Source organism: Schistocerca cancellata, chromosome 7, assembly GCF_023864275.1.
Source record: "Schistocerca cancellata isolate TAMUIC-IGC-003103 chromosome 7, iqSchCanc2.1, whole genome shotgun sequence".
Classification (NCBI taxonomy): domain Eukaryota; kingdom Metazoa; phylum Arthropoda; class Insecta; order Orthoptera; family Acrididae; genus Schistocerca; species Schistocerca cancellata.
In genome coordinates this window covers 149,194,788-149,210,072 of record NC_064632.1, presented here as the reverse complement: position 1 = coordinate 149,210,072, position 15,285 = coordinate 149,194,788, and the positions used below count along the sequence as shown (strand labels likewise).

The 15,285-nt window shown below is 43.9% G+C and overlaps 2 non-coding genes across 2 annotated transcripts; both read right to left on the bottom strand.

Moving 5' to 3' along the window:
* Positions 1-5,021: 5,021 nt before the first annotated feature.
* Trnai-uau (transfer RNA isoleucine (anticodon UAU)) lies at positions 5,022-5,094 on the bottom strand. Its single transcript has one exon. It is a non-coding gene; the product is annotated as a tRNA-Ile (tRNA).
* A 3,152-nt stretch (positions 5,095-8,246) lies between these two features.
* On the bottom strand, positions 8,247-8,499 carry Trnav-aac (transfer RNA valine (anticodon AAC)). The gene is made up of 2 exons: positions 8,463-8,499; positions 8,247-8,282 (listed from the first exon to the last, which is right to left on the bottom strand). It is a non-coding gene; the product is annotated as a tRNA-Val (tRNA).
* Between the last annotated feature and the right edge of the window lie 6,786 nt (positions 8,500-15,285).

Here is a 15,285-nt window from a genome sequence, read left to right as displayed (position 1 = left end):
ACGTCATATAAATATTAGATTTCTACTATCTTTCATGTGGCCATTCCAGACCTACAAAAATGTGCGGAGGAAATAACTGAAGCCGTGACATTCAATAACTTGTTGAGAAAAATCACAAAAAGTGTGTAGACTTACGATAAGTGCCAGTGGGTAAATATTTTCAGTTACACTAATCACGGGCACAGCTTAACACCTAACAAGATGGAAGTGTACAGACCTTTACGGCCCACTGCGCAAAACGACAAGCAATTTCTGCTATATTTAAACTGTACTCAAATCATTTTCAAAATTTATGAAGCTGTAACCTTTTCGGGAAGCAACAGCAGAAGCAATTTATAACAAACTCGACAACAATTACTTTGTGCATATCAGTAAACCGAAGGCAATTCTACCCGATAATGGGGCACAACTTATGCCGAAACTATGGAATGAAGGACTGAACGGTTTAGAGTCCAACTAAGTTATATCTCGGCCTTTTGCGTGACCGGAAACGCCGCAGAACGGCATACTTGTTAGCTAGGACGACTTTGTTAGACATACTGTCACCATAACCACAGAGCGTGGGGAAATTGTGTAGACGAATTTGAAACAATAATGTACCCAGGAAGCTACTGGTTTCATATCACAGGAAACTTTGTTGGCCAGTAAGTGTCAAAGCCTGGTAGAAGAGATTACTGATTCTCCTCCACGGATCAACGTGACATTGCGGTAAAGGAAGAACGATTATGAGGGATGATGAGAAAGAAAGAAAAGGCGGAAATTCAGCGTTATGATGCTGAAGCACGATCTGCAAAGTTCGCGCTCGTAGACCTCGTTCTAGTCAAAGCGCATCGAAAGTCAAGTTGAAATTAACAACGAAATTTTTAAATTTAAATTTATGTATAATGGACCTTTACCTCATACTAATAATGTCTACCCACATTCTGGCAAACAAATCGGTATAAGTGATGTAGGATCCATTGTATGAACCAAGAAATAATTACGTCAAAGAGTTGTACAAAGAGGGTGTATGCCGGCCGGGGTGGCCGAGCGGTTCTAGGCGCTACAGTCTGGAACCGCGCGACCGCTACGGTCGCAGATTCGAATCCTGCCTCGGGCATGGATGTGTATGATGTCCTTAGGGTAGTTAGGTTTAAGTCGTTCTAAGTTCTAGGGAATTGATGACCACAGAATTTAAGTCGCATAGTGATCAGAGCCATTTTTTGAAACAGGGTGTATAGATGTTATTCAAAATTTATCTTTCCGAGTTTCATTACTTTAACCCAGACGGTCAATATAAAATTTGTGAGATTTGTGAACAGAAATTTAGCTGCATACATAAGCAATATCTTACATCAATTAAAAACCCAAGCCGTAAACAAATGAATTTGCGCTCATAACTTCGTGTACTATTTTTATGAATATTTAAGTTAAAAATATGACACTAATAGAAACTGTGTATACAATTAGTTTTTCCGATGAACTTAAACTTGTTGTGTAAGTTAAAGATACCAGTGTTTGTGAGTAATATGGACGGTTTTCAGTAATTTATTCTGGATTCATTTGAGATTACTGTGGAGCTAAAGACTAGGAATGGAATGCGGATGAACGTTCTTACATTGTCTCTACGCAAGCAAACAACAGGGCGCTGCGTGCCGATGTGGGGCACGTAACAATGCTATGCCTGGAAGGGAGCCATCACCAACTCTTGTGACGCTGCGGCGCTACTGAACACGCGCCAGTAGTGCAAAGAATTTAGTTTTCAGCAACGCATACGTTACCTACTTATGTAAGTGTCAATGACTATAAACAGTTTCTGGTTTACATGCTATGACTCACACACTAAAAACGTGCTTTGTTAAAAAAAAAAAGCTTTAGTTATTAGATTATCATTAAGATGTTGTACGTATGGTAAACGTATTGAAAAATTTGTCGTTAATAATGTTTTTATTTTCTTCTTATTATTATATTCCTACCGTACAATACATAAAGTACTACCGATGTTTGCTTTTGTAATGTTGACATGAATGTGTGATTAGCTTAATCAGTGGCAGCTATGGTGCAAGAGCACAAGAGCGCGTGAACACCCTTACTTTTGACACACTGCGAATTTATTGGTATATTTCTCTTTGAATGCTGATAAACGTAATGTAGATGCGGCAATCTGAAATTCACGACACGAAATCTACCGTACCATGTTACATTGCCCATCTAGACTCGGTGTAACTTGACATCAGGGTCGCGAGCACACCTTCACTTGTGCACGTTTTAAGGAGTTTTGCGCACGCGCGACTTTCGTGACGTAATTGTCTGACAAGCCAAATATATACGGTTTTGATAAACAACACGCCCGGTGTGCACGGTTCACGGCGTGCCTAGCTAGCCCATAGTGCTCAACTACAAGCTTACGTCAGTGCCATCAGGTGGGAAGCACGCTGCAGCAGATTTAGCTTGGAGTAAACACCGCTAGACGGTAGCACATTTCTCAGATATGCCGATTCACTCACTATGTAGTAAAATTAGATCGGACATCAATATACATTATGGTTATACTGATAAAAACTCTATTATATGCAATTCTGAATGAGATACAGTATACTAAATTTTAGTTTCCGAATACGCTAATCCATTTGAGACACCGAGAAGCATCGTCGATTGTGAGACTGCAGTATTTATTCCTGTTTCTGACATTTGTTGATCTTATGGTGGGTCAGGTTTATCTGTATTGTAGGCCTTCAATGTCAGTACATTTTAACATTCGCGATAAGCTGTCCCACAGATTATTCTGATATTCACTTACGTCTGGGGTCAAAGACGGTGCGCTTCTGGCCCTTATGGTTCTCAGCGCCTCATTTGTATTCTAGTCAAGTGACCTTGGTGGTAGATACTGCTACTTAAATTTAATCATTTCCGCAAACGGCATTTTGAGTTGGGAATTGGTTGTTTACTGTGCAGCAATCGGATTTCCTGTGCAGTGTCAACTTGAATGAATCTGTTTTGAATGCTAACACAAAAGAAAATTACTAGCAAGAAGTAGAGACAAAGGAACGAGGGCCTCCCAGACCAGATCCTTTGCCCGAGAAAGCGACGAATTCAAATAAGTGTAATATAAACGAACATTGAACAAAGAAGTGTATAACAAGCGTACGGTACTGCATGGGTGCAATGTAAGAACGTCTGATTTTCAACCTGGAAGTTAATTCCTTAGCTAATACATGTATTAGAGATATAGTACATTTGCCCGAAAACATGCTCCCACTTACACAAAAATGCGAACAGAGAGTAGTGAAAGGTTGAACATTATTTCATTCTTACCATAAACTGGACTTAATTATGTACAAATCTCAATTTCGTCTTCCAGACAGGTTATCCATATTATTATTTTTACTATTATCATTATTATTATTATTGTTACTGACATTGGCTGAAGTTGTTTATATATTGCTAGACAGCGGATGCTATTAATTTCGCAGTCTCATATTTATCTTAATTTAAAAGTCTGTCAACACCCAGAGTATATACTTACGAGTCGCCACTGAGCTTAGCAGTCAATTTCAAACCTGACAATCTTTTTCGTGTAAGTGTAACTTAGGTTTTTTTGGTTTAGGTAATGTTCCATTGAGTTGCTTTGAAAGATACTATCACTGAGTTGTCATGGTAACGGTGTGGCTATGGTAGGGAATATTTCCTGCTCATCTGCATTATCGTTTTTGTAATATTCTTCTTTTTGACATTCCCTGAGCCTCTCTTTCTCAGGGTAGATTCATGAAATGTTCAGTACACGTAGAGACGTGCTACTTAGAATATTTGCCCATTACGTTTATCATATTCTGTACATCTTAATTAAAAATGTGGTATGTGCAGCAGGAGCCGGCCGGTGTGGCCGTGCGGTTCTAGGCGCGTCAGTCTGGAGCCGCGTGACCGCTACGATCGCAGGTTCGAATCCTGCCTCGGGCATGGATGTATGTGATGTCCTTAGGTTAGTTAGGTTAAAAGTAGTTCTAAGTTCTAGGGGACTGATGACCACAGATGTTGAGTCCCATAGTGCTCAGAGCCATTTGAACCATTTTTTGTGCAGCAGGCTGTATAACTCATAAGGTATTTGATATATCTACTCTGGTTTGATACCTTGGTGGAAAATTAGGAAAACGAATAACTCTGGCAGAGAATAAGATTGGTGTAGGCACCAGTGGGCTTCTGTGAGGCGCAACTGTTATTAGCGACGTAGCAAGAGCACGATGCATTTGAGAAGATCTGAGAGGCGCTAGTAACATCAACATCCTACCCCTTAACTGGCAATTTCTAATAAAGGTGTGCCTCCAATATTGCATAGCAATGGGAGCACTGTACACGACCAGGAAGACGAGGGCTTAAAATCTGCAACGAACTGAAAAGTTGTCTTATTTTCGTTCACGTTAGAAACTTTGTAACTCATTATCCACTGACATTCTCTGTGAATTTTATTTCAGTAGTTAATGTTGTATGTAAAAAGTGTGGGTACCTGTCGTATAGGTCACACTTCGTTTGATATGGCAAGAATCTCTCTCCAGTAAATTACTAAGGTCGATTGCTGTAGAAGAGCCGACAGTAATCTTGCATGCAACGGAAAACAAAGGTTGTCTTTGCAGAACATGTGCACCGGGAGTGGAGACGAACCTCAATCGTGGAGCAGTCTACCTTCATCTGATTAGCGACGACGACAACCACAGGGTGGGGTACAAGACTGAGCGTACTTAAGAGTTTCTCACTATTAGTTACCTTCACACTTCTACAGATCTGTGACAAGGCCAGCGCAGTGAGCTCAGGATAGCCAGTATGACGCGCACTTGAAGTAGTCCTGAAGAAATGGATTGTAAATTTTGCCGGCCACAATGGAGCTACGAGCGTTCTGAGTTACTGAATACCGGTGCACTATGGGAGAAAGAGCATTTTCCAGTAAAATGACGCGATATCCGTGTAGCACACGACATTTATTATCCCTGCATACGCAGACGTGACGTTACCTCTGAAATGGAATCCGAAAACGGGTTTAAAAAAAGTCGTGTTTCCGCCCGGGAACGAACCGGGGACCTCCTGCATATAAAGCAGACGTGATAACCGCCACACCACGGAAACGACGGCTCTGCTGCAGTTTTCTTTTTTTTTTGTAATCAGTCTACTGACTGGTTTGATGCGGCCCGCCACGAATTCCTTTCCTCTTCATTTCAGAGTAGCACTTGCAACCTACGTCCTCAATTATTTGCTTGACATATTCCAATCTCTGTCTTCCTCTACAGTTTTTGCCCTCTACAGCTCCCTCTAGTACCATGGAAGTCATTCCCTCATGTCTTAGCAGATGTCCTATCATCCTGTCCCTTTTCCTTATCAGTGTTTTCCACATATTCCTTTCCTCTCCGATTCTGCGTAGAACCTCCTCATTCCTTACCTTATCAGTCCACCTAATTTTCAACATTCGTCTATAGCACCACATCTCAAATGCTTCGATTCTCTTCTGTTCCGGTTTTCCCACAGTCCATGTTTCACTACCATACAATTCTGTACTCCAGATGTACATCCTCAGAAATTTCTTCCTCAAATGAAGGCCGGTATTTGATATTAGTAGACTTCTCTTGGCCATAAACGCCTTCTTTGCCATAGCGAGTCTGCTTTTGATGTCCTCCTTGCTCCGACCGTCATTGGTTATTTTACTGCCTAGATAGCAGAATTCCTTAACTTCATTGACTTCGTGACCATCAATCCTGGTGTTAAGATTCTCGCTGTTCTCATTTCTACTACTTCTCATTACCTTCGTCTTTCTCCGATTTACTCTCAAACCATACTGTGTACTCATTAGACTGTTCATTCCGTTCAGCAGATCATTTAATTCTTCTTCGTTTTCACTCAGGATAGCAATGTCATCAGCGAATCGTATCATTGATATCGTTTCACCTTGTATTTTAATTCCACTCCCGAACCTTTCTTTTATTTCCATCATTGCTTCCTCGATGTAAAGATTGAAGAGTAGGGACGAAAGGCTACAGCCTTGTCTTACACCGTTCTTAATACGAGCACTTCGTTCTTGATCGTCCACTCTTATTATTCCCTCTTGGTTGTTGTACATATTGTATATGACACGTCTCTCCCTATAGCTTACCCCTACTTTTTTCAGAATCTCGAATAGCTTGCACCATTTTATATTATCGAACGCTTTTTCCAGGTCGACAAATCCTATGAAAGTGTCTTGATTTTTCTTTAACCTTGCTTCCATTATTAGCCGTAACGTCAGAATTGCCTCTCTCGTCCCTTTACTATTCCTATACTATTATCGTCACCTAGCGCATTCTCAATTTTCTTTTCCATTCTTCTGTATATTATTCTTGTAAGCAGCTTCGATGCATGAGCTGTTAAGCTGATTGTGCGATAATTCTCGCACTTGTCAGCTCTTGCCGTCTTCGGAATTGTGTGGATGATGCTTTCCGAAAGTCAGATGGTATATCGCCAGACTCATATATTCTACACACCAACGTGAATAGTCGTTTTGTTGCCACTTCTCCAATGATTTTCGAAATTCTGATGGAATGTTATCTATCCCTTCTGCCTTATTTGACCGTGAGTCCTCCAAAGCTCTTTTAAATTCATATTCTAATACTGGATCCCCTATCTCCTCTAAATCGTCTCTTGTTTCTTCTTCTATCACATCAAACGAATCTTCACCCTCATAGATGCTTTCAGTGTATTCTTCCACCTATCTGCTCTCTCCTCTGCATTTAGCAGTGGAATTCCCGTCGCACTCTTAATGTTACCACCGTTGCTTTTAATGTCACCAAAGGTTGTTTTGACTTTCCTGTATGCTGAGTCTGTCCTTCCGACAATTATATCTTTTTCTATGTCTTCACATTTTTCCTGCAGCCATTTCGTCTTAGCTTCCCTGCACTTCCTATTTATTTCATTCCTCAGCGACTTGTATTTCTGTATTCCTGATTTTCTCGGAACATGTTTGTACTTCCTACTTTCATCAATCAACTGAAGTATTTCTTCTGTTACCCATGGTTTCTTCGCAGCTACATTCTTTATACCCATGTTTTCCTTCCCAACTTCTGTGATGGCCCTTTTTAGAGATGTCCATTCCTCTTCAACTGTACTGCCTACTGCGCTATTCCTTATTGCTGTATCTATAGCGTTAGAGAACTTCAAACGTATCTCGTCATTCCTTAGTACTTCCGTATCCCACTTCTTCTTTGCGTATTGATTCTTCCTGACTAATGTCTTGAACTTCAGCCTACCCTTCATCACTACTATATTGTGATCTGAGTCTATATCTGCTCCTGGGTACGCCTTACAATCCAGTATCTGATTTCGGAATCTCTGTCTGACCATGATGTAATCGAATTGAAATCTTCCCGTATCTCCCGGCCTTTTCCAAGTATACCTCCTCCTCTTGGGATTCTTGAACACAGTATTCGCTATCACTAGCTGAAGCTTGTCACAGAACTCAATTAGTCTTTCTTCTCTTTCATTCCTGCTGCTGTACTACCTGGAAACCCGTAGTGGGAACAGATTTTTCCTACGTAAACAAGGGCATCGGCTACGAGCTCCCTCCGATTCTAGAAGTTGCTGTAGTAAAAGACATCGATGAAAACAATCAAACCGCAAGAGCCAGGGACAACGCTGGGTGAGCAGCAGCTATGCATGGTGATACCAAGAACGGAGGCGTCAGTCATGTGCAGCGCGTAGCCGCTATGAGCAGGCTCGTTGGTCTAGGGGTATGATTCCTGCTTCGGGTTCAGGAGATCCCGGGTTGAAATCCCGGACGAGCCCTTGCGTTTTGTGCAAACGTGTGGCAACTACCGGCATGCGGGCGGCTGTTCCGCACATTTCCAGCCCTCCAGGTAAGCATAAAAACCAAGTAGCCGTTTCTGAAAGAGTTTCATGTATCATTTGAGCCATCTGCACTCTTGTGGTGGGACGTTTGAAATTGATTTCCTGTGCAGTGTCAACTTGAATGAATCTGTTTTGAATGCTAACACAAAAGAAAATTCCTAGCAAGAAGTAGAGACAAAGGAACGAGGGCCTCCCAGACCAGATCCTTTGCCCGAGAAAGTGACGAACTCAAATAAGTGTAATAAAAGCGAACATTGAACAAAGAAGTGTATAATAAGCGTACGTTACTGCATGGGTGCAATGTAAGAACGTCTGATTTTCAACCTGGAAGTTAATTCCTTACCTAATACATGTATTAGAGATATAGTACATTTGTAGCAAGTGTCTTGTTGAGTGCGACGGAAATCTGTTTCCGCCCGGAATCGAACCGGGGACCTCCTGCCTGTTTTTTTTTTGTTTTTTTTTTTAACTCATTTTGTTCGTTTTCGATCGCTGCACGTGCTCGGGGCGGATGTCGGAAGACACCCATTTCAGGTCGTCGTTGATCCATTAACTCAGTTTTTTTTGTTACAGTGGGCAGCTAACCCTCTGACCGAACACGCTGAGCTACCGTGCCGGCAGCGTGTTAGGCAGACGTGATAACCGCTACACCACGGAAACTGCTACGCTCTGCGCTCCACATCTGACACAACTTGTAGGACGATCGCAACTTTGGCGTAAAAATCACTTTGTGGAAACGCACAATGCAAGTATTTCGCATTCGTATGCAACAATCGACAGCACCCTTGCCTGTCTGAATGCCATCACGAATAAGAACCCAAGAAGTCGTCGGAAATGCTCGCGGCCGAGTCCACAGTAGCATCAGCTACTCTTGCTCTCCGTACGAGGTACCGTCAATTCGCGCAGTCGCTATTGCAAATGATGTCACCAAAAGCAATTACTTCGTTAGCGGCAAGGAGCCGTACGAGGTACCGTCAATTCGCGCAGTCGCTATTGCAAATGATGTCACCAAAAGCAATTACTTCGTTAGCGGCAAGGAGCCGTACGAGGTACCGTCAATTCGCGCAGTCGCTATTGCAAATGATGTCACCAAAAGCAATTACTTCGTTAGCGGCAAGGAGCCTGGGCTCAACGGTAGCTCTACATGGAGGCACCAGCAGCTCCGACAGGCCATTAGCCATCGAGTTCCCCAAGGAAGTGCTACAGGCCCTCTGTTGTTCCTGATCTACTTGAACGATTTAAGAGGTCCATTACACTCGTCTTGGTTTCCTTGCAGATGGTGTGGTAATTTACCGTCATGTAATGTCACCAGATGACGAAAAACAATTGCAAAATTGATTTAGACAAGATACCTGTATGGTGCGAAAAGTGACAGTTGACTCCAAATCATGAAATGTGCTTTCAAAAACTTGGGTAGAAAGGCTTGTGTAAGAGATAGATCATTGACAGATGGATCAGATTCTACTTGCAGTTCATTTGGCGCATCTGAATCCGTTGAGTCAGCAGTTTCCACTGGAAGAAAATCGTCCTTGTCTGCATTTGTCTCACTACAGTATTCATTATTCTATTGCGTCGGTGGAACGTTCTCCAGAGAGTATAGAATCTCCGCCTCCATAACGTCACGCCGTCATGGTATCGTAGCTTCAACTATGCAGACTCGCGAAAATAAACTGCAAGCTCATGTCGATGGCGGCAGGATAGCCTCATCCCGCTCCGCTTGACTACAGGTAAAGATATACTGACAGTAAACTTCCGTAAGGGCGACGCGCCTGGTATCTGCTGTCGTGTAAGAGAACTATTAGCAGTGATCCAGTCAGAGGTCCACGAGGGGGAGGGGGCGCTTCCCCATTGTTTAATATGTTTCTCTGTCGGTTTCCAGTGTCACTTTGTAGGTTTCTATGTCGCCATTCCGTAGAAAACCGACATTGGAGCTAACATAAGGCATCACCCGACCTCCGAATTTTATTCACGGTTTTATGGCCCAAAATCTTGTAATATGCTCCAACGTGTCGAGAATAACGTCGGGACACGCCCAGAAACTATTTAGTGTCTGTGAAACTGTTTAATGTTACCGATATAAAATTTCGTTAAAATCCATATGGATCAAAATTGACCTTCGAGGTATTGCCGGTATAACAGGTCAATTTTTTATACTTCCATGTGGGCAAGAGGGATGGAATTTTGGTGAATTGTACAACCATTAAATAATGAAAAGTCACGGAAGTGTTTGGTCCTGTGATGACTATAGAGGGTACGAGGGTGGAGGGGGTGGGGGGTTGCGGGGCTAGGCCCTTCGAAAGGCATTCCTGCGTCGAAAATGACCCATACGGTACTTGTAGTGTTAAATGTTCTGACGAAGTGTTCAGCTTCGCCATTGGATTGCGCGTGGAACGGTGAGCCCATGACGTTGATGATGCCGAAGACGGTACAAAACAGTTAAAACAACGCGGCAAAAAATTGAGCTCCATTGTCAGTCACAGTCATGCAATCCCTAGATGCAAAACATGGACAAAAACGCCTGAATTATGGAACGAGGCATAGTAGAGCCCATAAGAATCATGAACAAAAGTTTTATCAAAGTGTCAGCGATGATGACCCAACGTGTATTTAGTTAAGTATCCCTATGCAAACGTTACCAAGGTTTTGAGGTTTGAGCCATTCAAAGAACTGCTGACACAGAGCTGAGTGAAGTTTAGTCTTGACACCGAGAAGTCAACTGTGGAATTTGCACATCCACATAGTGCCTAGTGCAGTGACATCGTGTCACCTAGCTGGTGCGAATGATGCCAGGGTGACCTTGGTAGAAAGCAGAACGTCGGGCTAGAGAGTCCAACATATGATTGGTCACCATCGGTCTGAGGCAAAATCGCAGCTTGGTGAATAGCAAAGGTATGCCAATTCTTGTATACTGCCTACTCGTCATATGAGGGGTGCCTAGGAAACCTGCTTTCTCGGGTCACTAGCAAACAATTCAAGCAAATCGTACCTAATAGTTTTATTACGAAATCAATCAATGATAACAGTTGACTTTCACAATAACACAGAACTTGCGCAAACAGAGGACGACATGCAAATAAGAAATTTCTTCAGTATATACAATTCCTAATACAAGTGAAGTAATACAGTTATTGCTTCCTTCCAGGTCGCTGCTCTTGACGCTTCTGTAGAAATGGGCCTCGACCAGTCGGGAGCGGCCCTTATGTCTTCTGCGCCTAGAGGCCGCTGCCGTCATGTTGTCATCCTAGAGAGGGATCGGTCAGCAATTGGCTGACGTCTTCTTCACAGCCCTCTTTGATCTATAGTACCCGACCGGCGTGCCGGCGCTTGACTTTACGCCCGAACACAAACGTGCAAAATGTCGGCGAACATCAGACCTTCGATCGATCTAGCTGAGCACGGCCAACTAATCAGGATATAGGGCAACAGAATCCAAAAATCAGAATCTACTGCTGTACCTGAGCAATTTTCCGGTGATTAAGCGGAATGCTATGCAATACAAGTGTCTTGTGCATTGCTGCATGAAGCAGAAGTCTCGACAAATGTTGAATCTGGGCCAACAGGGAGGTTAAAAAGAGCATCTGCATTGGCACGCTTAGAAGTGGATAGATACACAATCTCATACTGGTAATGTGACAAAATAAGAGCCCACAGCTGCAGCTTCTGCGCTATGGGAGCTGGAACTGCCTGAGAAGGGCTGAGGTCTGTTTAAGGTCAGTTTTCTCCAAAAGAGATACTGCTGAAACGTAGTGAGCCGCGCACAGCTCGTGTTCATGCCATTTATTGTTTATCATCTTCTATTACGGTACCGCCTCCTCGTTTTCTTATTCAATTTACTGGCGTCACTAACTTCCTGGCTTACTTTCGCTTATCGATAAATGCACTGTCGTACCATCTCTGGAGCGACCGATAGTATTTCCAGGTCGTCATGTGTCTGGCAGTCAGCTGGAGACGGACCATCAGTGCAGTCGGCAAGCAGCAGGAGCGAAATAGGGGAGGGAGCGCCGGTGAAGAGCGTACAGCCAGTGCTCGCCGACCGCTGGCGACACATATGAACTGTCCAATGGAGGGAGGTCGGACCGGGACGACCGTTGGTTGGTCGTTCGGTTGGTCGCCTCATCACCCGACGTTTATTTGGTCCTTTCACCACTTCCGGGCCTGGGAGATGGTCGTTTGACGTGGAGCAGCGAGGGAGTTTTGTGGGATGTGACTGGCCAGGACCGCTGGCGGCGTCCACGTGCGGTCGGGGTGTGTGGTGCTGTTCCCATTGCTACAAGGTCCGTGGCTCACCCATCCTGGGAACGAAAGTTGAGTCTTTACTTATTCTACCAGCCAGTCCCAAATGTTCACAATGTGTCGTTTGAATTTCGTTGGCCGGCATGTGTGGCCGCGCGGTTCTAGGCGCTTCAGTTTGGAACCGCGCGACCGCTACGGTCGCAGGTTCGAATCCTGCCTCGGGCATGGATGTGTGTGATGTCCTTAGGTTAGTTAGGTTTAAGTAGTTCTAGGTTCTAGGGGACTGATGACCTCAGATGTTGAGTCCCATAGTGCTCAGAGCTATTTGAACTATTTTTTTGAATTTCGTTGTGAGCTATTGGGATATTCCCGCGAGCAACAATATGTGTTTTCAAGTTGGTGGAATTATAGCTGCCCTCCTGTGGAGTTCAACTTAACTTGATTATTTCTGAACTGAAGTGCACCTACGGAATCTTCTGCCTTGTTGTTGTTAACGTTCGAGTTACCTGCACTGGCTGTTGACGTAAATCCAGGCACTGTATTTTCCTCATCGTGTTGTGGCTGTCCAGCACGGCGCTTGACAGCTGAATGTGGTTCAATGGCCGTAAGTCCCCTAGAACTTAGAACTACTTAAACCTAACTAACCTAAGGACATCACACACACCCATGCCCGAGGCAGGATTCGAACCTGCGACCGTAGCAGTCCCGCGGTTCCTGACTGCAGCTCCAGAACCGCTAGACCACCGCGGCCGGCTACAGCACGCGACAGCTGAATGTGTAATTCGTTGTGGGCGCTAATACCTTCTGTGTTGTTCCACTGAACTTCCTGTTGAGTACTGGTCGGGTGGAGCAGAAGTTATCCTGTTGCTTGGTCCTTTGACTGTCTGTCGGTTGGGTTGCGTCGAATTGAGAATTGTTGCGCCGACTGCCTGTCTCACCCAAGCGAGCGTTAGTATTTGAATTGCAGGCCGACCCTTGGAAACTTCTGAGCGCCGTTTGTTGTACTGCCTTCTCTTATTTGTCCTGGTTTGTTTATGTATGGCTTTTAGCCGATTTTAAATGAAAGTTGTTTTGTCCTTGAGGTGTGATATTGAATGGCACATTTAGCCGGGAATTAAGCTCTAAAATTAATGTTTGGCTTGCTCTGTTTTTAATGTTTTCTTTACTCTTGTAACGTTTGCCAAATGAATAAAGTAGTACGTTCGAGTGCAACTGACAGCCACTCATTTTGGCCCCTTTCCACAAATTAAACTATCTGTCCTGTCCTGCGGGTATAGCAGGGGATCTCACGTAGTAAAACCTCACACAATGGAGAGAGCCTCATTTTCAATTTGTGAATATCTACACTGAGCCTTTCTCAAGAATTTTGAAGAAAAAGCAGTCGACCTGTCAACTGCAACAAATTTGTGCAAGAAAATTGCACCATTGTCATAAGAAGCAGAAACCACAGCCAAGACTATAGGTGCACTGGATCAAAATGAGCATGACATCTACCACTAAGCAAAGCATCTTTCAACTTTTGGAAACCAGACGGACACTCTTGCTACCAAACAAAGTGAACATTCTTCCTGCGCAAGTGATGCACTAGAGCCTCGTTTCCAGCGGCGTTAGAAATAAATCGTAGGTAATATGTGAGACTTCTTAAGATAGACTGCAATTCCCGCACATTGCATGGGGATGGAAGGACACTTACAGCAACCAAATTTGATTGCAATGGGTGACCAACCGGGCTGTTAATGGTGTGTCCTAAGCACTCAGGTTCAGCCTGAAATAACATACATTTGTCTGTGTTATATCTGAGAGCAGCAGCAAACAATACTTGAAAAAGAGGCAAAGATTGCTAATGTGTTCCTCAGGAGTTCGACCTGAGATGACAATGCCATCTAAATAGTTCGAGCAAAAAGGGACAATGACAGTCTGCTGCTCCAGAAAGCGCTGAAATATAGCGGTTGAGGAAGCAGTGCCAGACGGCAGTCTCAAAAATTCGAAGAGAACCAGATGAGTGTTCATTGCAAAGATCATCCAGAGGGATTTTCAAGTAAGCGTCGTGAATATCAGCTTGGGAAAGTAACGACCGGCGCCCAATCTATGCGTGAGTTACTGCGCGTTTTCTTGAAATCGGTTCACAGACAGAGTCTGCCCGATGTCTTCTTTAGAATGACGAGAGGGGCGCCCGGTGACCATCGGTAATGCATGCTACGACCCCACTGTCTTGCAAAGCAGTTCTCGAAGAGCACGGGGACCAGCACGAGCTCTAACAAAACGGTACTGCGCACTGTCCTTCATTGTGTCACGGGTAGCAAATTATTGGCTTTCCCTAACTACTCAGAAATAAATTCTGAAATTCTGCACGTAACTTGGCAATATTGTCTCGAGGATCAAAGGAATAAACAGGAAATACATGTTTCTGTGTCCGGAACCGCGCTGCTGCTACGGTCGCAGGTTCGAATCCTGCCTCGGGCATGGATGTGTGTGATGTCCTTAGGTTAGTTACGTTTAAGTAGTTCTAAGTCTAGGAGACTGATGTCCTCTGATGTTACGTTCCATAGTGCTTGGAGCCATTTGAACCATGTTTCTGAATGCTCAACCCAAACAAATCAAAAGCATTAGGACTGTCTTGGGAGGAAAGAAACGTATATGTCACTGTCTCCGTCAAATGGTGCGAATGGCTCTGAGTTAAATCTAACTAACCTAGGGACATCACACACATCCATGCCCGAGGCAGGATTCGAACCTCCGACCGTAGCAGTCGCGCGGTTCCGGACTGAATCGCCTAGAACCGCTCGGCCACCGCTGCCGGCTGTCTCCGTCAAATTTCGAAAATTTACAGGAAGGCTACAAGTGCCTAAGAAAGAAATACCTCGGTCATTATATACGCCGTCACCGTATGGCGCGATGTGCAAAACTTAGGTTTACCACGCAATTCGTAGGTGATATAATTGAGCAAAGTCACTGAAGCTCCAGTGTCAAGTTACAAAGGGAATAATCGTCCAGTAATAGGCCAAAAAAAAATGTTGACCTCACGTAGCACTGCATATGAGATGGGAGCCTTTCCTGACCGGCTGGCTACTGCAGTGTTCTTTTGCACTAAAGGCGCAGTGGGGCTCGGAAAACACATTACATACTGTTTGTGAGTTACATTTGCGTGACGGAGTAACAGAAGGAGGTTCGTTACGCTTCTGTAAAGACACAGACTGTACATGTCTCCATTTT